This window comes from Lolium rigidum, chromosome 6, assembly GCF_022539505.1.
Source record: "Lolium rigidum isolate FL_2022 chromosome 6, APGP_CSIRO_Lrig_0.1, whole genome shotgun sequence".
In the NCBI taxonomy this organism is placed as follows: Eukaryota; Viridiplantae; Streptophyta; class Magnoliopsida; order Poales; family Poaceae; genus Lolium; species Lolium rigidum.
Window position 1 is genome coordinate 145157162 of NC_061513.1, and position 9877 is coordinate 145167038.

General features: G+C 48.4%; 1 pseudogene; it reads left to right on the forward strand.

The window, feature by feature from the left end:
* The first annotated feature begins 4421 nt into the window (after window positions 1-4421).
* On the forward strand, window positions 4422-7543 carry LOC124663382 (annotated as a pseudogene).
* Window positions 7544-9877: the final 2334 nt, after the last annotated feature.

Below are 9877 nucleotides of genomic sequence, written 5' to 3' on the forward strand. Positions count from 1 at the left end.
GTGATGGTTTATCATTTTTGTGCGTGAAAAGTAATGGCTACAACAAAATCGGTGATGGTTTATCATTTTTTTGCGTGAAAAGTAATGGGTACACGAAATGGGTGATGGTGTATCATTTTTGTGCGTGAAAAGTAATGGCTACAAGAAATCGGTGATGGTTTATCGTTTTTTGCGTGAAAAGTAATGGGTACAAGAAATGGGTGATGGTGTATCATTTTTTGCGTGAAAAGTAATGGCTACACGAAATGGGTGATGGTGTATCATTTTTTGCGTGAAAAGTAATGGCTACACGAAATGGGTGATGGTGTATCATTTTTGTGCGTGAAAAGTAATGGCTACAACAAATCGGTGATGGTTTATCATTTTTGTGCGTGAAAAGTAATGGCTACAACAAAATCGGTGATGGTTTATCATTTTTTGCGTGAAAAGTAATGGGTACACGAAATGGGTGATGGTGTATCATTTTTGTGCGTGAAAAGTAATGGCTACAACAAATCGGTGATGGTTTATCATTTTTTGCGTGAAAAGTAATGCCTAAAAAGAGTTTATAATTTAGCTCGTGAAAAATAATGCAGAAAACCAAACTTTGCGTGAAGCTAACCGACGACAGAGAGAGAGAGAGGGTGGTGGCCCCGACCGAGAGAGAGATAGGGGTTATCCCGCCCGTTAGATCATACGATCAACGGTCGTCGGGCACGATCCGCGTGACATGGGCTAGACCAATCAGTGGCAATGTTGGGCGTCCGTGAGAGTTTGTGAAGGGAGAGGGCAAAACCGAGTAGTATCAAGAAACCAAGGGCAAGTGAGTAGTAAACATGACTAAGGGATTCAAATATGAGATTTAAAAAATGGAAAATGCGTGTTTTGTACAATGAAACCCATCTTGGCCTACCTCAAACTATTTGCAATACAAATCTACATGAGTGTGAAAATTATGGTCTCATTCGGACAAAGTATGTTTTGGGGAAAGCTGTTTTGGGTAGGGCTTATTATGGAAAACCATGCACCTTCATAGCTACTAGGTGATTTGAGAAGTGACAATTTGTGGTGAAACTTGATTTATCTACGATTTATCTATGATTTGAGAAGTGGAAATTTGTGGTAAAGACTCCATGAGTAAGTGCCACTCCTTTTCGGAATTTTTTGCACATTAAATAACTCATTTAACTAGTTAATCCCATTTGTTGACTCTCCGTTGACCAGCCACTTGAGGGTAAAACTCGAGTATATTGCACTAGCCAGTATTAGCACTCAAGGTGAAAACTGAGCATACAAAAAATGCTAGTATATGACTCGAGGGTATAGATGAGTATATCTAAATTTCCGTGGTTAGACTCGAGGACGCGTGTTGCGGTGCGTAAGTGGAAGAAGTGCCATTGTTGACGCGTGTCGCGGTGCGTACGTGGAAGACGTGCCATTGTTGACTCGGGTCGCATTTAGGACGCGTAAGCCCCTCTCTCCCTCCCTCTCGCACACAAGCACGTCTCATTATCGCTCACGCACGAAACCACCCCTCTCACGTCCCATCAACTTCTCCAAAAACCCCAACCGCCGTACGAGCCCTCCCCGCCGGCGATGGAGAAGAAGAATGCGCCGGCGGCCATCGCCCCGAGCCCGTCGCCGCCGAGCCCGTCGCCGCCGAGCCCGTCGCCGCCGAGCCCGTCGCCGCCGAGCCCGTCGCCGCCGAGCCCGTCGCCGCCGAGCCCGTCGCCTCCGAGGGCGGCGCATCCAAGCGCGGCGCCTCCGTGAACTGGGCCGGTCTCACTGCTGACGGACCACTTCACAAGATCGGCGAATGCTTATTGGCCAAAGAGGAGTACGTGGACAGCTACTCTGCTATGAGGCAAGTTCCGTAGAAATTGGCGCTCAGTGTTTACTCGATCCCGACGTGCACCTGCACGAATGGATCATGCTACACCACGCCCTTCCACGCGCCGCTGAGTTCACCTTCCTCCATCTCGGCACATCCCGCTACGTCACCATAGATCTATCTGCAGTTCGTGCAAGGTTCAAATTCCTCGGCTTTTCCCGTGGCGTCACCATAGATCTTATTTTCAATCTTAGTGCTGAATGTTATCTTTTCAATATATTTTAGATTCTACTTCTCGGCTTTTCCCGTGGCGTCATCGTGCTTGCCCGTAAGAACCCACCGCACAAGATACGGCTGCTGAACCCACTCACAAAGAAATCGAACACGATGTTTGAGGCGCAGATGCCATCTCGTTTTTCTCGAAATCAGTCGCCGTTATCAAATCCTCGACTATGGTCTTCGTTGCCACACATTACCCGCCGGAAATTGGTTGGGTCGATGAGAGCACTCCAACTAAGGATATAAATGAAGATGGGGATTGGGGAGAAGGAAGATTTTCGATCAAGAACCATGGTTTCCGTTCCATTACCCCGTTCAATGGTGAACCGTATGCGTAGGCTGCGGACAATTTTGAGATCGGAAGAATAGTGTGCACCAATATACAGCTGCAGCAGCGCGCGAGCACTCGTCAAGATGGAGACACTAATTTCATTTCCGTAACTTGGACGTCGAAGTTCTACCTTGTGGAGTCGGATGGTGAGCTGCTGCTTGTGTTGTTGGTCAGCGCGGCTTTGGCGGGCAAACCATTGGTGTACCGTGTGGACACTCGAGCCGCTCTCTCCATCCGGTCACTAACATTGGCAGTAATGCCTTCTTCGTGAATTATATCCGGTGTATCTCCGTCGACACCGGAGTGTACCCGACACTTCAACCTCGGCAGCATCTACTACACGGATTTGGGTTATATCGAGCGTACTCTCATGATACAAATGCCTGGGATGAGTGGCCACTACGTGTGGATAGAATAGGATTCTACGGTTTGAGAAATGAACACGAGCCATACCGTTTGGAGGATGTATTGGCCTCACACTGCGGACGGAAGGAGTTCAATGAATATTTCCTTGGGGAATTGCACGAATGGAGCGACGGAGAAATATATGAGGAGGAATGAAGAACAAATTCATTCATCCTAATCTTCTTGTTGTCCATACATTGCGTGCGTGATCTTGTATATTTTTGCAGCTTAGTTTGTCGTGAACATTAACAATGTTATTGGCTGCTTTTGGTCACTGTATGCGGTTTACCTATGTATTATACTTAGTTTTCTGATTATGCTGCTCGTGAATTTATCATATAATAGCTTCTAGATTTGCTACTAGATTTGCTGCCATATTGGGCAAAAAACGAGGGCCAAAAGGCATAAATAACCCCAGAGATTTGCTACTAGATTTGCTGCCATATTGAAGAAAGACAGAAATAGAAGCTTCTCTAGATTTGATACTAATTTGGTGAAAAAGACAGAGAGAGAAAGAGGGGAAAAGGTGCTCTTAAAAATGCCAATTTGGGCCGAGAGAGACAAAACCCAGCTCCTGCTCACGTGCAACCAAACGCTTCTCGTCCCGTCCCACGCGGTCCCTTTCTACCAGCCCCACGCGACGCGGCCCCACACGACGCGGCCCCATAGACGACGCGGCGCAACACGCCGGCACGTAACGTCCAAATAAACGGATTCCTTCCGTCTGAGCTCCTTCTGCGGGTCTTCAGACAAAGGCTAGGGTAAAACTGAGGAAAAACTAAGGGGCTGGGGAAAACTGAGCACAACTAAGGAACCGAGGGCACGAAAATAGAAATCCCTAAAATATCCAGTTGGACCTGCATGCATAGATAGATGGAGTAATATAAGAGTATAAAATAACGTAAGTACAGTTTCACTCCTCTCCAGTCTGTCTGCAGATGCGACGATCAGAGATAGTTAACCTGCGATCCCCAGGTGAGCATCACGCAGAGCACAGCGGCCCCGCCGTGATCGGTGCAAAAAGGCGCTAACAGTAACTGAGAGGCAGGGAGGCCGGGCAGAGTCATGGGGGTTCCGTGTCTTCCTTGCTTGTCATACCTAGGGTAAGCTCCAGTACTTGCACTTGCACCCATCAGGCATCGGTGGCCCAGAGTTGGGCAACCGTCCATCAGTCCCCTCCTGATGCAAACCCATCAAGCTACCTAGCTTAGCTAGCTGCTCTCCCATAGTCCCATGCACGTATCTCCAGGAGCAATGGGAGACCGATGGGGGGTCGTGCTGCTTCCTAGCTCTACTATGACTGTATTTATTGCGACCCCGAGGGTCGGTGCGGCCATTATAAGAGGCAGCAAGAAGCAAGAATGCATATGCAGCTTTGCTTGCTAGGTGAAAAACCATAGGGAGACCTGAGCAGGGCATAGCGGCAAGGCGATCCACATAGCTAGGTCTAGCAGATAGATAGAGGTAGCTCATCTCCCCCCTGTTCCTCAGTTGATCGAATCCCTAGCTACCTTCACTCTGACTGGCCGGTCATCGTTGTCGATCGCTGGGGAGAGCGAAATCGATCGAGATCATCAAGGCCCGGCGGCGAGAAGCATGGCGGCGCCGAACAGCAGGCAGCAGTGGACGAGCATGTTCCGGTCAAAGCACGGCAGCCAGATGTGGCAGTCGCAGGCCGACATGAGCGGCTCGCCCCCCTCCCTCGTCTCCGGCCACTCCTTCAAGTCCTCCTTCTCAGCAGGTAAAAGATGATCGATGCATGCTACTGTTAGTCTGTGTCACATGTCTTTCTTTCCATGCACTAGCCGACGATCGGTAGGGTATTTGTCTTGTAGAGTGGAGCGGGGGATCGATTTGATTAACTCATGATGATCATGGCTCGGTTCGTTCTTATAGGGCCCGATCTGGGGAGGAGCACGGAGACGAAGCCGCGTTGGAACCCTCGGCCGGAGCAGATCCGGATCCTGGAGGCGCTCTTCAACTCCGGCATGGTCAACCCGCCGCGAGACGAGATCCCGCGCATCCGCATGCGCCTGCAAGAGTACGGCCAGGTCGGCGACGCCAACGTCTTCTACTGGTTCCAGAACCGCAAGTCCCGCTCCAAGAACAAGCTCCGCAACGCCGCCGCCACTCGACCCGCACCGGCGCGGTCCTGCGCGCCGGCCCGACACAACCAGGCCGCACCGCCGTATATGCCCCCAACCCCTCCCAAGCAGTTCCAGCCGCAGCAGCAGAAGCAGCTATTCTTCTCGCCGGTGGCGCCCACGTCTTCCTCCTCTTCCTCTTCCGACCGGTCATCCGGATCCAGCAAGCCGGTGAAGCCAGCCACCACGCAGGCCATGGACCTGCTTTCGCCGATCGCCGCGTCGTGCCACCAGCAGATGCGGCACCAGCTGGGCCTGGACCAGGGCCAGCCTGCGGTGTCGGCTCCGCTCCCGGCTCCTACACCAACGATGCACGAGCCCGCCCCGGCCGCCGAAGTCGAGCCGATCTTCCTGCAGTACCCACAACAAGGGAACTGCCTGCCGGCGGGCGAGCTCGCCGCCATCCTCGGCGCCCAGTACATGCCCGTGCCCGCTGTGCAGCAGACACTGCCGGCGTCCATGCTCTCGGGGCTTTACAACGAGCTGTCGCCAGCGCCCACCAGCACTGGCCACAGGAACAGCGCCTGGGCCGGCGGGCGTGGCCAGTACTGGCCCAGCGGCGCTGACGAGCAGCTCGGCCTCGGCAAGCCGCCGTTGAACGCCTCGCTCGTCGCCAATGAAGAGGCGCACGAGGACTTCACCAAGCTGGGGCTGCTGCAATACGGCTTAGCCGTCACTACGGCGCCGGCCACCTCTTCGGCTGCCGTTTGGCCGCTTCCGGCTTCGCCGGATCCAACCTCCGTCACCGTTGCGAGTGCGGCTGCTCCAGCAGCTGGGTTGACAAGTTTATTTGCAGCTACTGATGCGATCACCTACAATCACTTGCAAGGTACGTGATGATGACTAGCTTCGTTTATTTTGGAGCACCGTTTACTTGAATTTGTTCATCTTCGCCTTCTACTTAGTATCGCATGCATCCGTATGTTCATGTTTTAAAGGCGTAGATGTGTCACGTTCTCGCATTTCTCCTGTAATGCCGTGTCTCGATTTCAGTTACTTTTGGATCTTAGCTTGCCTGCTGCCATTATTTAGATATCCATATACACGTCCAGTCGTTGTATGCTTCCGTGTATGAGTTTGTGCAATTTTCCTTTAGGGCCCCCAATCTATATATAGAACCAATCATAATATACCGTATGTTCGATTCATTGCCATGGAAATGAGACAATGATGAACCATGTAAACTCTCTTGTACTACTTGCATGCAATTTTTTTGTCAGTCAAAACTGTTTGTGCAAGCATGGCTTTTCTGTACATGCTAAAAATAGGGAATATTTCTTAGTTTGTAATCACACTGGTTTAAAACAGGACCAAAACATATATAGAAATTATATTATCATGATGGGATGTTACAATATATGAACTATTTCATGGTGGCAAAAACATCATGTCAAAATGTATATATTCATTCTAGCTAGTTGCAAGTATGAACCATATGCATCAATGCATGTGCACACTGGGCTAGTTATTTCAGACATGTTCATGAAAAGACTAGAGTTGGAAGAATGGAAGCATATACGATTCCAAAATGGGACTTTGGATCCACAGATATACCACATTGTTTAGCTATGTGATTCCAAAATGGGACTTTGGATCAACAGATACATTGTATAGTTATGCGAAGGAACAGACTGATCTTACTATCATGCACACATGCGGTAGTAGCAATCTAAGCACAAAGTGTTCATGTAGTATGTAATTTTCAAAAAGAACAGAATTTGATCTTATGATGACAGATAAAAAAGATGAAATCATTGCGAATACAAATCCAAAATGGGACGTTTTTTGATTGTTTGGATGAAGGGGAGTAACTAGCTTCGGCTACTAGCTTTAGGTCATGTCATTGTCACAAGTCATAACTCATAAATTGTGCCTCTCCTGTATGGTCTTGTCCTAGTAACTTATCAGTCAAGAGAGAGAAATGTAGAAGAAGGGGATGCGTGTGTGTGTGATGAATTTTCACAGCGTACGTATAGGAGTGAGTACGCACGTACGTTTGTGAAAAGACTGAGGTGATGGCGGTCAAAATTTCTCCTTTCTGCGCGGCGTGCGTGCAAGCAAACGCGCGTTCAAGGCTGCTCTTTCACATTGCAGGGCGTTTTTACCCAGAGCGACCGTGCGCATGGCTGAAGGCTGGCAGTCCAAGACTGTCAGTCACGCTTGCTCGCTCGTCGCGCGCTTGGATTTCCTCGTAGTCTTCCAATTTCTCAAGTCACGGGTCACAATAACTCTCCTCTCTGCACTGCAGTTACTCCCGTTTGTTTCTTTTTGACCGTGTGCGACACACATTTGCATGCAGGACCAGGGGGCGATGTTGGGTTCGAGGGCGCAGCCGGCGCCGGAGCCGGCACGGCGGGAACCGCGGCGAGGGGCGCCGCCGTGGTGTGCTTCGCGGGTACCAGCGCCGCGTGCAGCGTCCCGGCCGCACACCTCGACGTGAAGCTCTACTTCGGCGAAGCGGCCGTCCTGTTCCGCTGCAACGGTGACCGGCCGGAGCCGCTCCTCGTCGACGAGACCGGTCACACTGTCGAGCCGCTCCAGCACGGCGGCGTGTACTACTGCGTGCTGATATAGCACTCAAAATAGATGACCGCGTTCGTCGTGCTAATTACCTACTGTAGTACATAAGGGGGTCTATGTGACCGGCATTGCTAGATCAAAATTAGCTAAGAGTAGTTTCCTATCTACCCCCTCCGTTCACTAATATAAAACGTTTTAGCAAAGCTAATTTAGTTTGCTAAATGTTATATTAGTGAACCGAGTCAAGGAAGTAGCGTATTATTAGTATGGACATCATCGTCCTATTGGGATGGCCAATGTTTCTATATTCTAAACCTTAATCAATTAGTATGACGATGGTGTTTGCAGTAGCTAGACGAGAAACCTTCAGCATGAATGTTGAATCAGCACTAGTAACATAATATTGTGATCCTAATGTATTTTCATTATGTGTTTTGAATATATCAATTGAGTTCAAAATGTTTACTATTGGTAGAAGTGCGCTTATATAACCTTCTTGTCCTATATGAGCCCCCTAGATGTTCACTTTGGTTCTGTACGTACGATCAAATCTACTGTTTCCTATTTGAAAGTGGCCAGTGAACTGCAGTTAAGCAGCTAGCTAGCACACATATATAGGCTGATAGAGAGCCTTCATGGTGTGCAGGAACATGACATAAGAAGACTACAGTAAACCGACCAGGACAGTGCTGTACATGCACGAAGGTGTCCCATTGCCCATAGCTGATGAACATATTAACTACTTCCAAAATCAGTAAAATAGGATGGTTTACTTGTTTAACTTATCTTTAGGTAAACTAACTATATCATGAGGTTTTAGGGTCTTCCTCACTATGCTAGTTCCGTTGAGAAATTTGGAACGAAATAAACATGTTTTCCGCGACATATCGTCCTCTCTGAGGTGCCAAGCAAGTGAGTTGCATATTGTTGTGTCAGTAGACCTTCATGATTTTGTTTCGGTTTTTCCTTTGAAATTTATGGCTCTCTTTTAACTAAAAGGAATGATGCAAAACAATTGTCTCCATTCTATTTCACGATGTTTTCTATATGTTTTTGTTTTGTTTTAGGTTGCCTGGAAATTGATATTTCTTCTTTCCAAAAAAATACTCATTCCTATTTCAGGTTAACTAAGTTTCACAACTTGGAAACTAAAGTTGCACATAGATTTCATGTCTACATGGTGGCTCACGCGGCAGGCAATCGGAGTGTAGCTAGGATGGTTAAGCCGCACGCCGTGCCACCCGAACCGCCCCAATGCACACCCGTTTGTGGCCATATCGTACAAACAAGCTCACTAAACTTTGCTGGTCATGCGAGGATCAATAACAAGGAAGGCACATCGAGCATCCAATATCACACCCTTCTTTTTGGTTTCTTGACATAATAAACAAAAATGTCGATACCGCTCCTTCCGTTGTCGCTTACATTGGTGTTAGTTTTCCTTAACCTAATCCAAACTCGAGTCGTTGAGAGGAATATGGAGGATGTTGCTCGTGTGTGGCTTAATTTATTATTGTTCTATTACAATCAACACATAATAGGGGTATATGTTGAATACGATATGAGCCTATGTATACCACACAAATTAATGTTGGATACGCGATTATGATACATGTTTGGCATTAATGGTATCGACTAGCGGAGGAACCTTAATCCTATCTTGAAGCATGACTACCCCTAGAGAGGATGCTATGAAATTCCATATAGAAGAGAGGCATGGCTCCCTCTCCTCTACAAATCTCGTGTGGAGTTGTAGGTTTAGGTGTAGGTGTAGAGATGAGTCTATGTTTGCATATATGGAGTTTGGCGGTACGCCGGTCTCCTCGTATCCATCTCGGTCGCCCACGAGTAGCGACATGGGAGGGCCAGCGAGCACCTCTGCCTTTTTCTCCATGGTGGAGGTTGAAAAATAGGTCTCGATCCAGTGATGGATTTGTTAATAAGCTCGGTGGAGCTCCTTTTCTCGTGTTCTTGCCCGATCTAGTTGTTCTGGTAGTGGAAGAAGGGCTAAAGGAGCGGGATTTTTCAATATGCCAGCTGGTCATCGACGGTTGTGTTGGTCCATCCGTGTTTGAATTCATATGGAGAACATCGAGAGCTACTCTCAAGCGAGACTCCTCCGACGCGCGACATGAGTTGTATAACGGAGTATTCGAGTCTACCTCGAGTTGCTCCAACTTTGATTTCCGTTTACCGGCAGCTCTGCGTGCCAGTCATATTTTTGAGAGGCAGTTCTTGAACACGAGGATCTCTCACGACTGTAGTTAGAGGCATCCCCATGTCCGCATCTTCTACATTTTGTTCACCATGATATTGATCTCCATCATCGTGTGCGGCAACCTCTTCATCGTCGTCAATGTCATGATGCCCTTCTACCCCATTTCCAGA